Source organism: Rattus norvegicus, chromosome 1 (genome assembly GCF_021556685.1).
Source record: "Rattus norvegicus strain SHRSP/BbbUtx chromosome 1, alternate assembly SHRSP_T2T, whole genome shotgun sequence".
In the NCBI taxonomy this organism is placed as follows: Eukaryota; Metazoa; Chordata; class Mammalia; order Rodentia; family Muridae; genus Rattus; species Rattus norvegicus.
In genome coordinates this window covers 69,688,493-69,710,516 of record NC_141534.1, presented here as the reverse complement: position 1 = coordinate 69,710,516, position 22,024 = coordinate 69,688,493, and the positions used below count along the sequence as shown (strand labels likewise).

At 38.7% G+C, this 22,024-nt stretch overlaps 1 pseudogene; it reads right to left on the bottom strand.

Moving 5' to 3' along the window:
* The window catches only part of LOC148007182 (formyl peptide receptor-related sequence 4-like), a 46,702-nt pseudogene that overhangs the window by 15,590 nt on the left and 9,088 nt on the right, over positions 1–22,024 (bottom strand).

Below are 22,024 nucleotides of genomic sequence, written 5' to 3'. Positions count from 1 at the left end.
CTCCAGTTGAACTAGCACCATTTGCTGAAAATGCTCTCTTTTTTCCATTGGACGGTTTTGGCTCCTTTGTCAAAAATCAGGTGACCATAGGTGTGTGGGTTCATTTCTGGGTCTTCAATTCTATTCCACTGGTCTATCTGTCTGTCTCTGTACCAATACCATGCAGTTTTCATCACTACTGCTCTGTAATACTGCTTGAGTTCAGGGATAGTTATTCGCCCAGAAGTCCTTTTCTTGTTGAGGGTAGTTTTAGCTATCCTGGGTTTTTTGTTATTCCAGATGAATTTGTAATTTGTTCTGTCTAACTCTCTGAAGAATTGGATTGGTACTTTGATGGGGATTTCATTGAATCTGTAGATTCTTTTTAGTAAAATGGCGATTTTTACTATATAAATCCTGCCAATCCATGAGCATGGGAGATCTTTCCATCTTCTGAGGTCTTCTTCAATTTCTTTCTTCAGATGCTTGAAGTTCATACCATACACATCTCTTACTTGCTTGGTTAAAGTCACACCGAGATATTTTATATTATTTGGGACTATTATGAAAGGTGTCATTTCCCTAATTTCTTTCTCGGCTTGTTTCCCTTTTCTGTAGAGGAAGGCTACTGATTTATTTGAGATAATTTTATACCTAGGCACTTTGCTGAAGGTGTTTATCAGGTTTAGTAGTTCTCTGGTGGAACTTTTAGGATCACTTAAGTATACAATCATATCCTGTCCAAATAGTGATATTTTGACTTCTTCCTTTCCAATCTGTATCCTTTTGATCTCCTTTTGTTGTCTGATTCCTCTGGCTAGGACTTGGAGAACTATATTGAATAAGTAGAGAGAGAATGGGCAGCCTTGTCTAGTCCCTGATTTTAATGGGATTGTTTCAAGTTTCTCTCCATTTAGTTTAATGTTAGCTACTGTTTTGCTGTATATGGCTTATACTATGTTTAGTTATAGGCTTGAAGACCTATTTTTTCCAGGAGTTTTATCATGAAGGGGTGTTGAATTTTGTCAAATGCTTTCTCAGCATCTAATGAAATGATCATGTGGTGTTTATCTTTCAGTTTGTTTATACAGGGGATTACATTGATGGTTTTCCATATATTAAACCATCCCTGCATATCTGGGATGAAGCCTATTTGATCATGATGGATGATTGTTTTCATGTGCTCTTGGATTCGGTTTGCAAAAAATTTATTGAGTATCTTTGCGTTGATATTCATAAGGATAATTGGTCTGAAGTTCTCTTTCTTCGTAGGGTCTTTGTGTGGTTTAAGTATAAGAGTAATTGTGGTTTCATACAAGGAATTCAGCAGCCCTCCATCTGTTTCAATTTTGTGGAATAGTTTGGATAGTATTGGTATGAGGTCTTCTATGAAAGTCTGATAGAATTCTACACTGAACCCCTCTGGACCTGGGCTCTTTTTGGTTGGGAGATTTTAATGACTGCTTCTATTTCCTTAGGAGTTATGGCCTTGTCTAAAGAGTTTATTTGCTCCTGATTTAACTTCAGTGCCTGGTATCTGCCTAGGAAAAATGTCCATTTCGTCCAGATTTTCAGGTTTTGATGAATAAAGGCTTTTGTAATAGGATGTGATGATTTTTTTTTATTTTCTCTGGCTCTATTGTTATGTCTCACTTTTCATTTCTGATTTTGTTAATTTGTACACACTTTCTCTGTCCTCTCATTAGTCTAGCTAAGGGTTTATCTATCTTGTTGATTTTCTCAAAGAACCAGCTTTTGATTTTGTTGATTCTTTGTATAGTTCTTTTTGTTTCTACTTGGTTGATTTCAGCTCTGAGTTTGATTATGCCTTCTACTCCTCCTGGGTGTATTTGCTTCTTTTTGTTCTAGAGCTTTTAGGCGTGCTGTCAAGCTGCTGATATATGCTCTCTCCTGTTTCTTTCTGCAGGCACTCAGAACTATGAGTTTTCCTCTTAGCACAGCTTTCCTTGTGTCCCATAATTTTGGGTATGTTGTACCTTCATTTTCATTAAATTCTAAGAAGTCTTTAATTTCTTTCTTTATTTCTTCCTTGACCAGGTTATCATTGAGTAGAGCATTATTCAACTTCCATGTATATGTGGGCATTATTTCCTTACTATTATTGAAGAACAGCTTTAGCCCATGGTGGTCTGATAGGACGCATGGGATTATTTCTATTTTCTGTATCTCTTGAGGCCTGTTTTATGACACATTATATGGTCAAATTTGGAGAAAGTACCATTAGGTGGTGAGAAGAAGGTACATCCTTTTGTTTTAGGATAGAATTTTCTATAAATATCTGTTAAGTCCATTTGATTTCTTTTAGTCTGTCTATGTCTCTGTTTAATTTCTGTTTCCATGATCTGTCCACTGATGAGATTGGAGTGTATAACACTCCTAATATTATTGTGTGAGGTGCAATGTGTGTTTTGAGCTTTAGTAAGGTTACTTTTATGTATGTAGGTGCCCTTGTATTTGGAGCATAGATATTTAGGATTGAGAGTTCATCTTGGTGGATTTTTCCTTTGATGAATATGAAGTGTCCTTCCTTATCTTTTTTGATGACTTTTGGTTGAAAATCGATTTTATTCAATAGTAGAATTACTACCCAACCTTGCTTCTTCAGACCATTGGCTTGGAAAGTTGTTTTTCCAGCCTTTCACTCTGAGGTAGTGTCTGTTTTTGTCTCTGAGGTGTATTTCCTGTAGGCAGGAAAATGTTGAGTCCTCATTGCATATCCAGTTTGTTAATCTCTGTCTTTTTATTAGGGAATTGAGTCCATTGATGTTGAGAGATATTAAGGAATAGTGATTGTTGCTTCCTGTTATCTTCTTACTTGAAGGTGAGATTATGTTTGTGTGCTTCTCTTCTCTTTGTTTTCTTGCAAAAAGATTAGTGTCTTGCTTTTCTAGGGTGTAGCTTGCTTCCTTGTTTTCAGTTTTACCATTGTAAGGTTGGATTTGTAGAAAGATATTTTGTAAATTTGGTTTTGTAATGGAATATCTTGATTTCTCCATCTATGTTAATTGAGAGCTTTGCTGGATACAGTAATCTGGGTTGGCATTTGTGTTCTCTTAGGGTCTGTGTGACATCTGTCCAGGATCCTCTGGCTTTCATAGTCTCTAGTAAGAAGTCTGGTGTAATTCTGATAAGTCTGCCTTTATATATTACTTGACCTTTTTACCATACTGCTTTTCATATTCTTTCTTTGTTTTTGTACATTTGGTGTTTTGACTATTATGTGACAGGAGGAGTTTCTTTTCTGGTCCAATCTATGTGGAGTTCTGTAGGCTTCTTGTATGTTTATGAACATCTCTTTCCTGAGGTTAGGCAAGTTTTCTTCTATGATTTTGTTGAAGATATTTACTGGTCTTTTGAGCTGGGAGTCTTCACTCTCTTCTATACCTATTATCCTTAGCTTTGATCTTCTCATTGAGTCCTGGATTTCCTGTATGTTTTGGACCAGTAGCTTTTTCCATTTGACATTATCTTTGACCGCTGTGTTGATGATTTCTATGGAATATTCTGCTCATGAGATTCTCTCTTCTATCTCTTGTATTCTGTTGGTGATGCTTGTATCTATGGCTCCTTGTCTCTTCCTTTGGTTTTCTATATCCAGGATTGTCTCCCTTTGTTCTTTCTTTATTGCTTCTATTTCCATTTTTAATTCCTTCACCTATTTGATTGTGTTTTCTTGTAATTCTTTCAGGGATTTTTGCATTTCCTCTCTTTTAGAGTTTTATTTATTTACTGTACCTGGCCTGAACTTTTGAGGTCTGTAGATACAATGTAATTTCCAATTGACTTCTAAATACTTGGCCACACCCCGGCTTACCTTGGCAACAAAAGTAGACCAACAAAAGCTCTGACCCAATTACCTTGGGCGCTCCAGACCGGGGAAAGATTTCTTCCGGTATCTTCTTGATGACTACAGAGGTCGTCTTTTGCTTGGTGGAGAAAGCTTCTATCTATTCCTGAAAAGGTATCTACAAGCACTAGGAGATATTTATGACCATATTTTCCTGGTTTTATCTCAGTGAAGTTCACTTCAACTTTCCACTAAACTCTCTAGATCTCTTTGTCCTGTTTGCTTGCTAAGCATTCACTTACTGACATGCTTTATACTTTTTTACTGCCTCTCTTGGCTAAAATCTTGAAGTCTATTACATATACCTTAACTACTTGGAAAAACTTCTTATCTCCTAAATGAGTCCATTTCTGTATTTGGCAAAGTGAGTCTTTTGTTTGTTCTCTGGGGAATATAGTTTTCCCTCAAATGTGCCATTGTCTTTTTTTAAGCAATTTGGGCCTTCTCTTCTGTTGTACATTCTAAGTGAGGCCATCCCTTAGTATGATCCCAGTTCCCAGTGGCTGTCTCTTGCAGACCTGCAACCAGGATAGGATCCTGCATAGCCATTTCTAGAGCCACTTGATCTGCTTTGTTATTGCCCCATGTCACTGAATCTCTTCCCTCCTAATGTCCTGGGCAATGAATAATACTCACAGTTTCTGGCTTCATCAGGGCATCCAAGAGATGGCAAAGGCATCTGTAGTGCTGACGTGCTGGGGGGGTTGAGGTTCAGCCATCCCAGATGACATTGTGTTGTGCATCATGGCAGCAGCCACTTATCTCTGACCTTCATGAAGAGAACTGTTCCCGTCTGTAGACAAGGTAGCCTCGGCTTTCAGCAGGGGTCGATCAGTCAGTCGCAGAGGTCTTCCCTCCACCCATGGGCTTCTGCCAGTACTTGACACTCGTGCTCTGGTGGCTCCAGGTCAGAATTGGGCAGCAAGGTGACCAGATTATCCCCAACCGGTGGAGAATCTAATCCATGGCAGCTGACCAGTGGTCCTATCCTCTGGGACATTCCATTCAAAGGCAAAACATCAGCTACTCTACCACAGTTTAAGTTCTGGATTGGGTGATAATTGGCTGGCAGGAGCAGTGTGTTCCAGGCAGAACAGCACTAAGTCACACATCTCCCAGCATTAAGTACTGGTGCACTGAGACAGGTCTTAAGCAGTCTGCAGTATATACATGCACATGGCCTCACCCAGCCATTTCAGCCCATGCAGGCCATTTTGTAGAGCAAATTTCTCATGAGCAAGGGATAGGTGCAGTCAGGGATGACCATGAACTAGTGGGTTACCCAGCTCACGCCAAGGTCCACTGTTCTTCGAGTAGTCCATAAGTATTGCTTGTTGCCGGTAGCCCCCTGTACCCAAGGTCTTTTGATGGACACTGGCCCACTGTGGCGTAGGAGCACAGAGCGTTGGGTCCCTGTATCCACAAAACACTGATTGGGATTCCCCTCTATCTTGGGGCAGTCCCTGACCCAGTGTCCTTTTTCTTACAATAGGCACTCTGATCTGTAGCCAGGAATTCTCTTCTGTTGCCAGGCACTGTCTTCCTAGTCTCTCTAACTACTGTGGCCAGTGTAAGTTCCTCCCCTGCCTTTTATCTCTCTTTAGCTCTCTAGCTTTCTCTTCTTTCTGTCTCCTTTCTTCTCTAGCTTTCTGTTATTTTTGTCTTCTTTCCTTTTTTTTCAGTCTCTCTGTCTCTATCTTCTTCTACAGTTTCTAGGTGCTGTCCACTTTTGTGCACAGATCCTGAACCACACATCAACCTTATTTTCTCTGTAACGTACACCGGCTCTCTCAGCGACTTAGCTTAACCCTTCAAGTTTCTGCAACTTTTTCTTCATATCTTTTCCTTACTTTAGCCAAATTGGTGGGGCGTTTTTTCAGCCCCTCAGAGACCCACCATTGGCATCTGACGGTAGACCTGGCACTCCCTACCTTCAGGTGTATTGAAGTCAACAGGCAGAAGTGAGGGCCTTCTATCCATGTCTGGAACTTTTTTCTGGCCTCTAGTAGGATTCTGTATTTCCTGTAACAGCTACTAACAAGCATCTGAAGTAGGATGGTGAGAAAACAAGAAGAGAGTCCAGAAAACAGAGGTCCGCCAAAAAGGACAAAAGCATCCAGTCACAAAGAAATGCAATCAAAAGATTAACAGAAAAAAAAAACAGAAAAAAACAAAAAAACAGAAGTGCGCACAAAAACAAAAAACAAGAGGCCGCCGCAAGATCACTACAAAACTGAACTAATTTAGAAGGGAGCTTCCGTGAGCTCACCAACACCAGATGAAGGAGAGCAGATTCCACATCACTCTTCCTTCACAACCACAGACACATGAAGTGGAGTGGATTCCACTTCACTCCTCCTTCCCAAGGGGACACCAAAGACAGATGAAGGAGAGCAGATCAAAAATAATGGTTAATTCTTTAAAAGGGGAACAAGAATACCCTTGGCAGGGAATAGGGAGGCAAAGTTTAGAACAGAGGCAGAAGGAACACCCATCCAGAGCCTGCCCCACATGTGGCCCATACATATACAGCCACCAAATTAGATAAGATGGATGAAGCAAATAAGTGCAGGCTGACAGGAACCGGATGTTGATCTCTCCTGAGAGACACACCCAGAATACAGCAAATACATAGGCGAATGCCAGCAGCAAACCACTGAACTGAGAACAGGACCTCTGTTGAAGGAATCAGAGAAAATACTGGAAGAGCTTGAAGGAGCTCGAGACCCCATATGAACAACAACACAAACAAACCAGAGCTTCCAGGGACTAAGCCACTACCCAAAGACTATACATGGACTGATCCTGGGCTCCAACCTCATAGGTAGCAATGAATAGCCTAGTAAGAACACCAGAGGAAGGGGAAGCCCTGCCAAGACCGATCCCCCAGTGAATGTGATTATTGGGGAGATGGTGGTAATGGGGGGAGGATGGGGAGGGGAAGGCCATATAGAAGGGGAAGGGGAGGGGCTAGGGGGATATTGGCCCAGAAACCGGGAAGGGGAATAACAATCGAAATGAAATACTCAAGTTAATAAAGATAAAAAAAACATGTATTTAAAAAAAAATGGTTAAGTCAAAGGTGCCCTCTGGAGGCCAGCCAACATCAAATGCTGGCCATTCCAAGGAGCAAAAACTCTGCCACGGTACAAATTGTGTGCTCTAGCAGTCCAGTGGTCTAAAGTCAAACTCAGAGGCATCCCATCATCAAAGTCACAAGTAACACAAAACAAAGACCTAAGACACACAAAGACCACTCTAGAAATACAGATGGCTGGGAGGACGGGTCTCTTCTCCAATCCAGGAGAATCACCGAATACTCACTGGCACCCAGATGAGAATCTCCCAGGCATCCCTGGGGTTCCCCCAGACCTCCTGGGATGTCTCCGAGGGCAGCAATATCAGTGAGGCCCTGGCACGTCTACTGCTCACACTCGTGTCTCTCCTGAGACATGAGCCTCCCTTCTCAGACTGAGATGGGAGTGACTGCAAAACTAGAACTCCAGAATTCAAGAGCAAATACAGACCCAGAGTACCAAATACAGACCCAAAGTTTAGCCGGCACAAAACACAAGGACGCAGACAAAGTCACAGATGTTATCTCACCTCCAAGTGGGTCTTTGGAGATGAGGGTGGTCGCCAATCCTGGACAAGCCTCCAAATGAAAGACCCCCGGAGCGGGCAGACCCTCACTCAAGTCTCAGGATGACAAGACCCTCCCAAGAACTCACACAAGAACGTCCTTGCTGTAATCACATGAGGTTTATTGATAGGAACCAGTGCACTGGGGTCGAGACTCATATCCCATGCAGGGACAGTGGAGTTCAACCACAAGTAGCTAAGAGAAGGGGAATTTAAAGGAAGAAACCACAACCCCAGTGCATAGGAAGGGCATCATTAGAAAATGTCGAGAATACCAGTGAAAAATCACAAGGAGGAGCTTCCTGTTTCTCAAGATTGTTCTCTAAGATTTTAATCTAACTTTATGGTCAGCTAGTTGCTGGGAGAGAGTTGTCAAACCTGTCAATGTAATTACCCATTCTATGGTCCTAGGAGAAGCTTCCTGGAACATACAATCCCAGGTCCTAACCATTTTTTTTCTTCTGCTCTAAACTTTGTGTCTGGGGGGGGGGGCTACTTTAAAACTTTTACCTTTCAACATCAAGAAGGTTTCATCCCAGGTATGCAGGGATAGTTTGATATATAGAAAACCATAAAAGTAATCCCCTATATAAACAAACTGAAAGATAAAAACCACATGATCATTTCATTAGATGCTTAGAAAGCATTTGACAAAATTCAACAGCCCTTCATGATAAAAGTCCTGGAAAGAACAGGAATTCAGCACCCATACTTAAAAATAGTAAAAATCATATACAGCAAACCAGTAGCTAACATTAAACTAAATGGAGAGAAACTTGAAGCAATTCCACTTAAATCAAGGACTAGACAAGGCTGCCCACTCTCTCCCTACTTATTCAATATAGTTCTTGAAGTCCTAGCCAGAGTAATCAGACATCAAAAGGAGATCAAAGGGATACAGATTGAAAAAAAAAAGAAGTCAAAATATCACCATTTGCAGATGATATGATAGTATATTTAATTGATCCCAAAAGTTCCACCAGAGAACTACTAAATCTGATAAACACCTTCAGCAAAGTGGCTGGGTATAAAATTAACTCAAATAAATCAATAGCCTTCCTCTACACAAAAGAGAAACAAGCTGAGAAAGAAATTAGGGAAACAACACCCTTCATAATAGTCCCTAATAATATAAAATACCTTGGTGTGACTTTAACCAAGCAAGTTAAAGATCTGTATGATAAGTACTTCAAGCGTCTGAAGAAAGAAATTGAAGAACTCAGAAAATGGAAAGATCTCCTGTGCTCATAGATTCACAGGATTAATGTAATAAAAAACGATGTACAGATTTAATGCAACCCCCATCAAAATTCCAATCCAATTCTTCATAGAGTTATAAAGAACAATTTGCAAGTTCATCTGGAATAACAAAAATCCCAGGATAGCTAAAGATATCGTCAACAATAAAAGGAATCAGTATCCCTGTACTCAAGCAGTATTACAAAACAATCGTGATAAAAACTGTATGCTATTGGTACAAGAGAGGCAGATAGACCAGTGGAATAGAATTGAAGACCCAGAAATGAACCCACACACCTATGGTCACTTGATTTTTGACAAAGGAGCCAAAACCATCCAATGGAAAAAAGATAACATTTTCAGCAAATGGTGCTGGTTCAACTGGAGGTCAACATGTAGAAGAATGCAGATTGATCCATGCTTATCACCCTGTACAAAGCTTAAGTCCAAGTGGATCAAGGACCTCCACATCAAACCAGATACCCTCAAACTAATAGAATAAAAAGTGGGGAAGAATCTTGAACACATGGACAGTGGAGCAAATTTCCTGAGCAAAACACCAATGGCTTATGCTCTAAGATCAAGAATCGACAAATGGGATCTCACAAAACTAAAAAGCTTCTGTAAAGCAAAGGACACTGTTGCTAGGACAAAATGACAACCAACAGATTGGGAAAAGATCTTTACCAATCCTACAACTGATAGAGGGTTTATATCCAAAATATACACAGAACTCACGAAGTTAGACTACATGGAGACAAATAGCCCTATTATTAAATGGGGTTCAGAGATAAACAAGGAATTCACAGCTGAGGAATGCCGAATGGCTGAGAAGCACCTAAAGAAATGTTCTACATCTTTAGTCATAAGTGAAATGCAAATCAAAACAACCCTGAGAGTCTACTTCACACCAGTCGGAATAAGCAAAGAAGTACAGGCTGACAGGAACCAGATGTAGATGTCTCCTGAGAGACACAACAAGAATTCGGCAAATACATAGGTGAATGTCTGCAGCAAACCATGGAACTGAGAATGGGACCCCCGTTGAACGATTCAGAAAAAGGACTGAAAGAGCTTGAAGGTGCTTGAGACCCCATATGAACAACAGTACCAACCAACCAGAGCTTCCAGAGACTAAGCACTACCCAAAGACTACACATGGACTGACCCTGGGTTCCAACTGCATAGGTAGCAATGAATAGCCTAGTAAGAACACCAGTGGAAAGGGAAGCCCTTGGTTCTACCATGACTGAACCCCCAGTGAATGTGATTGTTGGTGGAGGGTGGTAATGTGGGGAGGATAGGGAGGGGAACACCCCTATAGATGGGGAGGGTAAGGGGTTAGGGGGCTGTTGGACTGGAAACCGGGAAATGGAAACCAGGAAATTGAAATGTAAATAAGAAATACCCAATTTAGTAAAGATGGAGGAAAAAAGAAGCCTTTTGTTCTTAACAAAGCTATGCCCTAGCCCTGAAGCAACAGGCCTGGGTACTCCTGGCTGATAATCGTTTCCTGTCTTTTGTACCTCTTTCTTTGTTCCTATGGGTGTTAACCAGTTGTCCCAAAGTGCTTACTGGAATTCTCCCGAGTGAACTTGGGGCATTTGTTTGGTCTTTGATCCTGAGGGCATAAGCTGCTTTTCCCACTGTGCATCCTGGAATTTTCCACTCAGTGAACTTGGGGTATTTATTAGGTGAATCAAGTAAAAGATTTGGCATTCTCTTTTCTTAACATGAATGATCAGATTCTGTGTGTTTTTTCTTAAACCCCACAGATCTACACCCAGTTCTCGGTACCAGGTCAGTATGTACAAAAAAAAAAAAAAAAGGCAACAGAAACTATGTTATCACATGGGAGACAGAAGCCAAACTCTAAATGGTTTATCTTTAATTAGTTTGAATCTAGTGGTTTGCACACATATAGGTTTCAGAGCCCTTTTTCATTCTCTAATTCTGCAAAGAGGGGGGGAGGGAGAGAGAGAGAGAGAGAGAGAGAGAGAGAGAGAGAGAGAGAGAGAGAGAGAGAGAGAGAGATTCCTTACAGGCTATCTTTCGGTTTATTGGACAGAGGGAGCTACAAATGGTGATGGAACTAAGAATCATTTCCAGGAGGAGTTTGGACAAATTAGTTAGTTCACAGGGTTATCAGGAGGATATGAGACGGATAGTCTTAAAAGCAAACAAAAGAACAAAATCAACTAGCTTTCAGTCAAATGAACCAAGTCCTTTGATTGAAATTATCCCTCTCTATCCCAAACATACTTTAGTCAATGTGTCTAATTTTGTATATTCTCCAAGCCGTATAAGGAGTTATTCTGAGTAATAGGTGAAAGAAACACATTAGTACCGAAACTCTAGGGCACACTCTCTATATCTTATATGTATTCATTCATAAGGAAGAGGGTATAATGGTTACCAAATAGTCATAAATTACCAAAAGGCTCTAAAATAATAATATGTACATACCTATAGAATTTCCCTGTGAGAAGCGCTAGGAGTAAAGAAAGCCATAATCATTTGAAAGCATCAACTAAAATGAATAAAACATGCTCTGAAAAGATGTTCTGAAAGAGGTGTATAAAGAAGTTTGTATTACTTAATATCCCACCATGCCACACCTACATAATTTATGAGTATTACAGTAACTGATCATTTTTAATCCTTGTTATTCAGAAAAGAATGAAAAAGTGAAGGTATGCTATAGAATGTATTGACAGTTATACATGATATATTATATATATAAATAAAAATTAAAAAGATAAAATTAACTCAAACAAATGAGTAGCCTTCCTCTACTCAAAGGATAAAGAGGCTGAGAAAGAAATTAGGAAAGCAACACCCTTTACAACAGTCACAAATAATATAACATAACTTGGGGTGACTTTAACCAAGCAAGTGAAAAATCTGTTTAATAAGAATTTCAAGTCTCTGAAGAAAGAAGTTGAAGAAGATCTCAGAAGATAGAAAGATCTCCCAGGCTCATGGATTTTCAAGATTAATATAGTAAAAATGGCCATTTTGCCAATATCAATCTACAGATTCAATGAAATACACATAAAATTTCAACACAATTCTTCACAGACTTAAAAAGAGCAATTTGCAAATTCATTTGGAATAACAAAAATAAACAGGATAGCAAAAACTAACCTCAACAATAAAAGAATTTCTGAGGGAATCACCATCTCTGACGTCAAACTGTATTACAGAACAATAGTGATACAAACTGTATGGTATTGGTACAGAGACAAGCAGGTAGATCAATGAAACACAATTGAAGACCCAGAAATGAACCCAAACACCTATAGTCACATGATCTTTGACAAAGGAGCTAATACCATCCACTGGAAAAAAATAGAGCATTTTCAACAAATAGTGTTGGTTCAACTAGAGGTCAGCATGCAGCAGAATGCAAAGCAATCCATTCTTATTGCCCCGTACAAAGCTCAAGTCCAAATGGATCAAGGACCTCCAAATAAAACCAGATGTACTCAAACTAATAGAAAAAATGGGGAAGAGCCTCGAATACATGAGCACTGGAGAAATTTTCCTGAACATAACGCCAGTGGCGTATGCTCTAAGATCAAATAGAAAAATGGGAAGTCATAAAATTTGAAAGCTTCTATAAGGCAAAGAACACTGTCAATAGGACACAGCTTCAACCAACAGATTGGGAAAAGATTTTTACCAACCCTACATCTGATAGAGGGCTAATTTCCAATATATACAAAAAATAAAAGAAGTTAGACTCCAGAGAATCAAATCACCCAATTAAAAATGTGCTACAGTGCTAAACAAAGAATTCTCAGCTGAAGAATATTGAATGGCTGAGAAGTACCTAAAGAAATGTTAAACATCTTAGTCATCATGGAAATGGAAAAAAAAAGAACCCTGAGATTCCACCTCACACCAGTCAGAATGGCTAAGATCAAAAGCTCAGGTGACAACAGATGCAGGCAAGGATGTGGAGAAAGAGGAACACTCCTCCATTGTTGTTAGCTGGTACAAGCACTCTGGAATTCAGTCTGGAGGTTCCTCAGAAAATTGGACATAGAACTACCTGAGGACACAGCCATACCTCTCCTGGGCATATACCCAAAAGATGCACCAACATATAACATGCAAATATGCTCCACTATGTTCATAGCAGCCTTACTTATAATAGCCAAAAACTGGAAAGAAACTAGATCTTCTTCAACAGAGGAATGGATACAGAAGTAGAAGACTAATGATTTGTTTCAGTTAATTTTAGATCCAGCCACTTTACTGAAGTTGTTTAACAGCTATAGGAGTTCTCTGGTGGAATTTTGGGGGCAACTTAAGTATACTATCATATCATCTGCAAATAGTGTTATTTTGACTTCTTCCTTTCCAATTTATATCCCTTTGACCTCTCTTTGTTTTCTAATTTCTCTGGCTAAATCTTCAAGTACTGTACTGAATAGATAAGAAGAGAGTGGGCAGTCTTGTCTAGTCCCTGATTTTAGTGGGATTGCTTCAAGTTTCTCTCCATTTACGTTGATTTTGGTTACTGGTTTACTATATATTGCTTTTACTAAGTTTAGGTATGGGCCTTGAATTCCTGATCTTTCCAAGACTGTTATCATCAACAGGTGTTGAATTTTGTCAAATGCTTTCTCAGCATCTAATGAAATGATCATGCGGTTTATTTTCTTGAGTTTGTTTATATAGTGGATTGGGTTGTTTGAGTTCCTTGTTGAACATCCTTGCATCTCTGGGATGAAGCCTACTTGATCATCGTGAATGATCATTTTTATGTGTTCTTTGATTTGGTTCGTGAGAATTTTATTGAGTATTTTTGCATCAATATTCATGAGGGAAATTGATCTGAAGTTCTCTTTCTTTATAGGATTTTTGTGTGGTTTAGGTATAAACATAATTATGGTTTCAGAAAACCAGTTAGATAGTATTCCTTCCATTTCCATTTTGTGGAATTGTTTAAAGAGTACTGGTATTAGGTCTTTTTTGAAGCTCAGAAAGAATTCTGCACTAAACCCACCTGGTCCTAGTCTTTTGCTCTTGTTGTTGTTGTTGTTGTTGTTGTTGTTGTTGTTGTTGTTGTTAGGAGAATTTTGGGGGTTATGGGACTTCTTAGATGGTTTATCTGATCCTGATTTAACTGTGGTACCTGGATCTGTCTAGAAAATTATCCATTTCGCCTAAATTTTCCCGGTTTTTTTTTTTTTGAGTATAGGCTTTTGTAATTGGATCTGATAATTTTTTAATTTCCTCAGTTTCTGTTGTTATGTCTCCCTATTCATTTCTACACTTGATCTTAGCCAAAAGGCCGAGAAGCGATCCCCTATTCATTTCTAATTTTGTTGATTTGGATACAGTCTCTCTGCTCTACACTCTGGTTAGGATGGCAAAGGGTTTATGTATCTTGTTGATTTTTCTCAAAGAACCAGCTCCTGGTTTTGTTGATTCTTTGAATAGTCCTTTTTGTTTCTACTTGGTTGATTTCAGCTCGGAGTTTGATTATTTCTTACCCTCTACTCTTCTTAAGTGAATATGCTCCTTTTTGTTCTAGAGCTTTGAGGTGTACTGTCAAGATGCTAGTGTATTTCCTTTCCAATTTCTTTTTGGAAGCACTCAGAGCTATGGCTTTTCATCTTAGCACTGCTTTCATTGTGTTCCATAAGTTTGGGCATATTATGCTGTCATTTTCATTAAATTCTAAAAAGTCTTTCATTTTTTTCCTTAGTTCTTCCTTGACCAAGTTATCATTCAGTAAAGCATTGTTCAGCTTCCATGTGTATGTGGGTTTTCTGATTGTTTTGTTGTTATTGAAGACCAGTCTTTGTCGATGGTGATCTGATAGGATGCATGGGATTATGCAAATCTCCTTGTATCTATTGAGACCAGTTTTGTAACCAATTATTTGGTCAATTTTGAAGAAGGTGCCATTAGGTGCTGAGAAGAAGGTATATTCTTTTTTTTTTTTTAGGATGAAATGTTGTATAGATGTCTATTAAGTGCATTTGGTTAATAATTTCTGTTAGTTTCACTGTGTCACCATTCAGTTTCTGTTACCCTGATCTGTTCATTGATGAGAGTGGTATGTTGAAATCTCCTACTATTATTGCGTGTCGTGCAGTGTACTCTTTGAGCTTTAGTAAAGTTTCCTTTATAAATGTGAGTGTCCTTGCATTTGGAGGATAGATATTCACAATTGAGGGTTCCACTTGGTAGATTTTTTTCCTATGATGAATATAAAGTGTCCTTCCTTATCTTACTTGATAACTTTTGATTGAAAGTTGATTTCATTTGATATTAGAATGGCTACTCCAGTTTGCTTCCTGAAGTCATTTGCTTGGAATTTTTTTCCAGATCTTTACTCTTTGGTACTGTCTGTCTTTGTCATTAAGGTATGTATCCTGTGTGCAGGAAAATTCTGGGTCCTGTTTATGTATCTAATCTGTTAATGTATGTCATTTTGGGGGGAAATTGGTTCCATTGGTTTTAAGACATATTAAGGAATGTGATTGTTTCATTTTATTTTTCTTGTTAAAGGTGGGATTATGTTTCTTTGACTAGCTTGTTTGGGGTTTGTGGCAAGAAGGTTACTTTCTTGCCTTTTCTATGGTGTAGTTTCCCTCTTGTGTTGGAGATTTCCACCTATTATCCTTTGTAGGGCTGGATTTGTGGAAAGATATTATGTAAATTTGGTTTTGTCATGGACTATCTTAATTTCTCTGTCGATGTTAATTGAGAATTTTGCTGAACAGAGCTGCCTGGACTGGCATTTGTGTTCACTTAGGGTCTGTATGACATCTGCCCAGGCTTTCATTGTCTCTGGTGAGAAGTCAGGTGTAATTCTCATATATTTGCTTTTATATGTTACTAGACATTTTTCCCTACACCTTTTAATATTCTTTCTTTGATTTGTGCATTTGATGTTTTGACCATTATGTGATGAGAGGAATTTCTTTTCTGGTCCAATCTATTTGGAGTTCTGTAGGCTTCTGGTATATTTATGAACATCACTTTCTTTAGGTTAGGGAAATTTTCTTCTGTAATTTTGTTGAAGATATTTACTGGTCTTTAAAGTTGGGGATCTTTGCTCTCTTCTTCACCTATTATCCTTAGGTTTGATCTTCTCACTGTGTCCTGGAATTCCTGGATGTTTTGGATTAGGCGGTTTTTGTGTTTTACATTATCTTTGATGATGGTTTCAATGATATCTATGCTATCTTCTGCCCCTGAGATTCTGCTTTTATCTCTGGTATTCTGTTGGGGATGTTTGCATATATGACTCCTGATCTCTTTCCTAGGTTTTCTATCCTCAGGGTTGTCTCTCTTTGTGCTTTTTCTTTAGTGTTTCCATTTCCATTCTTAGATCCTGGATGGCTTTATTCAATTCCTTCACCTGTTTGGTTGTGTTTTCTTGTAATATTTTAAGGGATTTTGTGTATTTCCATTTTAAGGACTTCTATTTGTTTACCTGTGTTCTCTTATATTTTTTTCTATTTTTTCTCCATCTTTATTAACTTCGGTATTCTTATTTACATTTCAACTGTTACTCCCTTTCCCTCTTTCCAGGCCAACATCCCACTGACCCCTCCTGTTCCCCTTCTATATGGTTGTTCACCTCCCCATCCTCACCCCATTACCGCCCTCCCCCAAACAATCAGGTTTACTGGGGGTTCAGTCTTGGCAGGACCAAGGCCTTCCTCTTACACTGGTGATCTTACTAGGCTATTCATTCTGACCTACGCGGTTGGCTCCCAGGGTAAGTCCATGTATAATCTTTGGGTAGTGGCTTAGTCGCTGGAAGTTCTAGTTGGTTGGCATTGTTCATCTTATGCAGTCTCAAGCCCCTTCAAGATCTTTCAGTCCTTTCTCTCAGTCCTTCAACGGGGATCCCATTCCCAGATCAGTGGTTTGCTGCTGGCATTCAGCTATGTATTTGCTGTATTCTGGCTGTGTTTCTCAGGAGAGATCTACATCCAGTTCCTGTCGGCCTGCAATTCTTTGCTTCATCCATCTTATCTAATTTGGTGGCTTTACATGTATCGGCCACATGTGGGGCAGGCTCTGAATGGGTGTTCCTTCTGCCTCTGTTCTAAACTTTACCTCTCTATTCCCTCCCAAGGGTATTCTTGTTCCCCTTTTAAAAAAGGAGTAAACATTCGCATTTTGGTCATCCCTCTTGAGTTTCATGTGTTCTGTGCATCTGGGGTAATTTGAGTAACTGGGCTAATATCTAATTATCAATGAGTGCATACCATGTGTGTTTTCCTGTGATTGGTTACCTCACTCAGGATGATATTTTCCAGTTCCATCCATTTGCCTATGAATTTCATAAAGTCATTGTTTTTGATAGTTGAGTAATATTCCCTTGTGAAGATGTACCACATTTTCTGTATCCATTCCTCTGTTTAAGTGCATCTGGGTTCTTTCCAGTTTCTGGCTATTATAAATAAGGCTGCTATGAACATAGTGGAACATACGTCTGTGTTATATGTTGGGGCATCTTTTGGGTATATGCCCAAGAGAGGTATAGATGGGTCCTAAGGTGATTCAGTGTCCAATTAACTGAGGAACTTCCAGACTGATTTCCAGAATGATTGTACCAGTCTGCAATCCCACCAAAATGGTGAAGTGTTCCTCTTTCTCTGCATCCTCAACAACATCTACTGTCACCTGACTTTTTGATCTTAGCCATTCTGACTGGTTTGAGGTGAAATCTCAAGGTTGTTTTGATTTGCATTTCCCTTATGACTAAATAAGTTAAGCACTTCTTTAGGTGTTTCTCAGTCATTTGGCATTCTTCAGCTGTGAATTCTTTGTTGATCTCTGAGCCCCTTTTTTTAATAGTGCTATTTGTCTCGCTGCAGTCTAACTTCTTCACTTCTCTGTATATTTTGGATATAAGTCCTCTATCAGTTGTAGGATTGGTAAAGATCTTTTCCCACTCTATTGGTTGCCATTATGCCTTAACAACAGTGTCATTTGCCTTACAGAAGATTTGTAGTTTAATGAGACTCCTTTTTGTTAATTATTGATCTTAGAGCATAAGATATTGGTGTTTTGCTCAGGAAATTTTCTCCACTGCCGTGTGTTCGAGATTCTTCCCCACTTTATCTTCTATTAGTTTCAGTGTATCTGGTTTGATATGGAGGGCCTTGATCCACTTGGACTTAAGCTTTGTACAGGAGATAAGAATGGATTGATCTGCATTCTTCTACATGCTGTCTTCCAGTTGAAAAAGCACCATTTGCTGAAAATGCTATCTTTTTTCCATTGGATGGTTTTGGCTCCTTTGTCAAAAATCAAGTGACCATAGGTGTGTGGGTTCATTTCTGGGTCTTCAATTCTATTCCACTTGTCTATCTATCTGTCTCTGTACCAATACCATGCAGTTTTTTTTTTTTTTGGTTCTTTTTTTTTTTTTTCGGAGCTGGGGACCGAACCCAGGGCCTTGCGCTTCCTAGGCAAGCGCTCTACCACTGAGCTAAATCCCCAGCCCCTACCATGCAGTTTTTATCACTATTGCTCTGTAATACTGCTTGAGTTCAGGGATAGTGATTCCCCCCAGAAGACCTTTTATTGTTGAGGATAGTTTTAGCTATCCTGGAATTTTTGTTATTCCAGATGAATTTGTAAATTGTTCTGTCTAACTCTCTGAAGAATTGGATTGTAATTTTGACAGATATTGCATTGAATCTGAAGATCACTTTTGGTAAAATGGCCATTTTTACTATATTAATCCTGCCAATCCATGAGCATTGGGGATCTTTCCATCTTCTGAAATCTTCTTCAATTTCTTTCTTCATAGACTTGAAGTTCTTATCATACAGATCTTTCATTTGCTTTGTTAAAGTCACATCAAGGTATTTTATATCATTTGGGACTATTATGAAGGTTGTCATTTCCCTAATTTCTTTCTCGGAATGTTTCTCTTTTGCGTAGAAGAAGGCTACTGATTTATTTGAGTTAATTTTATACGCAGCCACTTTCTGAAGGTGTTTATCAGGTTTAGTAGTTTTCTGGTGGAACTTTTGGGATCACGTAAGTATACAATCATATCTTCTGCAAATAGTGATGTTTTACTTCTTCTTTTCCAATCTGTATCCTTTTGATCTCCTTTCGTTGTCTGATTGCTCTGGCTAGGACCTCAAGAACTATGTTGAATAAGTAGGAAGAGAGTGGGCAGCCTTTTCTAATCCCTGATTTTAGTGGGATTGCTTCAAGTTTCTCTCCACTTAGTTTAATATTAACTATAGGTTTGCTGCTTATGGCTTATACTACGTTTATGTTTGGGCCTTCAACTCCTGTTCTTTCCAGAACTTTTATCATGAAGGGGTGTTGAATTTTGTCAAAAGCTTTCTCAGCATCTAATGAAATGATCATGTGGGTTTTATCTTTCAGTTTGTTTATATAGTGGATTACATTGATGGTTTTCCATTTAGTAAACCATCCCTGCATCCCTTGAATGAAGCCTACATGATCACAATGGATGATTGTTTTGATATGCTCTTGGATTCGGTTTGCAGAATTTATTGAGTATCTTTGCGTAAGGGAAATTGTTCTGAAGTTCTCTTTCTTAGTTGGGTCTTTGTGTGGTTTAGGTAGAAGTGTAATTGTGGCTTCATAGAAGGAATTCGGTAGCACTCCATCTGTTTCCATTTCATGAAATAGCTTGAATAGTATTGGTATGACGTCTTCTATGGAGGTCTGATAGAATTCTGCACTGAACCCTGCCAGACCTGGTCTCTTTTTTAGTTGGGAGACTTTTATTGAGTGCTTCTATTCCTTTAGGAGTTATGGGGTTGTTAAATGGTTTATTTAATCCTAATTTAACTTCTGTTACTGGTATCTGTCTAAGAAATTGTCCATTTCCTCCAGATTTTCAAGTTTTGTTGAATATAGGCTTTTATAGTAAAATCTGTTGATTTTTTTGAATTTCCACTGATTTGGTAGTTATGTCTCCCTTTTCATTTCTGATTTTGTTAATTTGGTCACACTCTCTGTGTCCTCTGGTTAATCTGGTTAAGGGTTTATCTATCTTGTTGATTATCTCAAAGAACCAACTTTTGGTTCTGTTCATTCTATGGTCCTTTTTGTTTCTACTTGGTTAATTTCAGCTCTGAGTTTATTTCCTGCCTTCTACTCCTCCTGTGTGTATTTGCTTCCTTTTTTTCTAGAGCTTTTAGGTGTGCTGTCAAGCTGCTGACATATGCTCTCTCTTGTTTCTTTCTGCAGGAACACAGAGCTATGAGTATTCCTCTTAGCCCAGCTTTCATTGTGTCCCATAAGTTTGGGTATGTTGTACCTTCATTTTCATTAGATTCTAAGAAGTCTTTAGTTTCTTTCTTTATTTCTTCCTTGACCAGATTTTCATTGAGTAGAGCATTATTCAACTTCCATTTATATGTGGGCATTCTTTCCTTATTGTTATTGAAAACCAGCTTTAGCCCGTGGTTGTCTGATAGGACACAGAGGATTATTTCTATCTTTCTGTATCTGTTGAGGCCTGTTCTATGTCCGATTATACGGCCAATTTTGGAGAAAGTACAATGTGGTGAGAAGAAGGTATATCCTTTTGTTTTACGATAGAATGTTATATAAATATCTGTTAAATACATTTGGTTCATGACTTCTCTTAGTCTGTCTATGTCTCTTTAATTTCTGTTTCCATGATCTGTCCATTGATGAGCGTAGGGTGTTGAAATCTCCTACTATTATTGTGTGAGCTACAATGTGTGCTATGACCTCTAGTAAGGTTTCTTTTATGTATGCAGGTGCTCTTGTATTTGGAGCACAGATATTTAGGACTGAGAGTTAATTTTGGTGGATTTTTCCATTGTGAATATGAAGTGTCCCTCCTTATCTTTTTGGATGACTTTTGGTTGAAAATCGATTTTATTCCATATTAGAATGTCTACTCCAGCTTGCTTCTTCTGACAATTTGCTTGGAACGTTGTTTTCCAGCCTTTTACTCTGAGGTAGTGTCTGTCTTTGTCTCTGAGGTATGTTTCCTGTAGGCAGCAAACTGTTGGGTCCTCATTGCATATCCAGTTTGTTAATCTGTGTCTTTTTATAGGGGAATTGAGTCCATTGATGTTGAGAGGTATTAAGGAATAGTGATTGTTGCTTCCTGTTATATTCGTGTTTGGACGTGAGATTATGTTTGTGCTTGTCTTCTTTTCTGTTGCAAAACAATTAATTTCTTGCATTGTCTAGGGTGAACCTTGCCTACTTGTGGTGGGCTTTACCATTTATTAGCCTTTGTAGGGCTGTATTTGTAGAAAGATATTGTGTAAATTTGGTTTTGTCATGGAATATCTTGGTTTCTCCATATATGTTAATTGAGAGTTTTGCTGCATACATTACCTGGGCTGGCATCTGTGTTCTCTTAGGGTCTGTATGACATCTTTCCAGGTGTTTCTGGCTTTCATAGTCTCTGGTGAGAAGTCTGATGCAAATCTGATATGTCTGCTTCTATATGTTACTTGACCTTTTTCCCCTACTGCTTTTAATATTCTTTCTTTGTTTTGTGCATTTGGTGTTTTGACTATTATGTGATGGGAGGAGTTTCTTTTCTGGTCCAATCTATTTGGAGTTCTGTAGACTTCTTGTATCTTTATGTGTATCTCTTTCTTTACGTTAGGGAAGTTTTCTTTTATGATTTTGTTGAAGATATTTACAGGTTTTTTTGAGTTGGAATCTTCAGTCTCTTCTATACCTATTATCCTTAGCTTTGATCTTCTCATTGAGTCCTGGATTTCCTGTATGTTTTGGACCAGTAGCTTTTTCCATTTGACATTATCTTTGACAGTTGTTTCGATGATTTCTATGAAATCTTCTACTCCTGAGTTTCTCTCTTCTATCTCTTGCATTCTGTTGGTGATGCTTGTATCTATGGCTCCTTGTCTCTTCCTTTGGTTTTCTATTTCCAGGATTGTCTCCCTTTGTTCTTTGTTTATTGCTTCTATTTCCATTTTTAATTCCTTCCCTTTTTGATTGTGTTATCTTGTAATTCTTTCAGGGATTTTTGCATTTCCTCTCTATAGATTTCTGCTTGTTTATTTGCGTTTACCTGCGTTTCTCTAAGGGAGTTCTTTATGTCTTTCTTGAAGTCCTCCATCATCATGATCACATGTGATTTTAAGTCTAGATCTTGTTTTTCTGGTGTGTTTGGATAGTCAGTGTTTGCTTTGGTGGGAGATTTGAGCTCCAATGATGCCATGTAATCTTGGTTTCTGTTGCTTGCGTTCCTGTGCTTGCCTCTTGCCATCACGTTGTCTCTGGTGTTTATTCTGCTATTTCTGG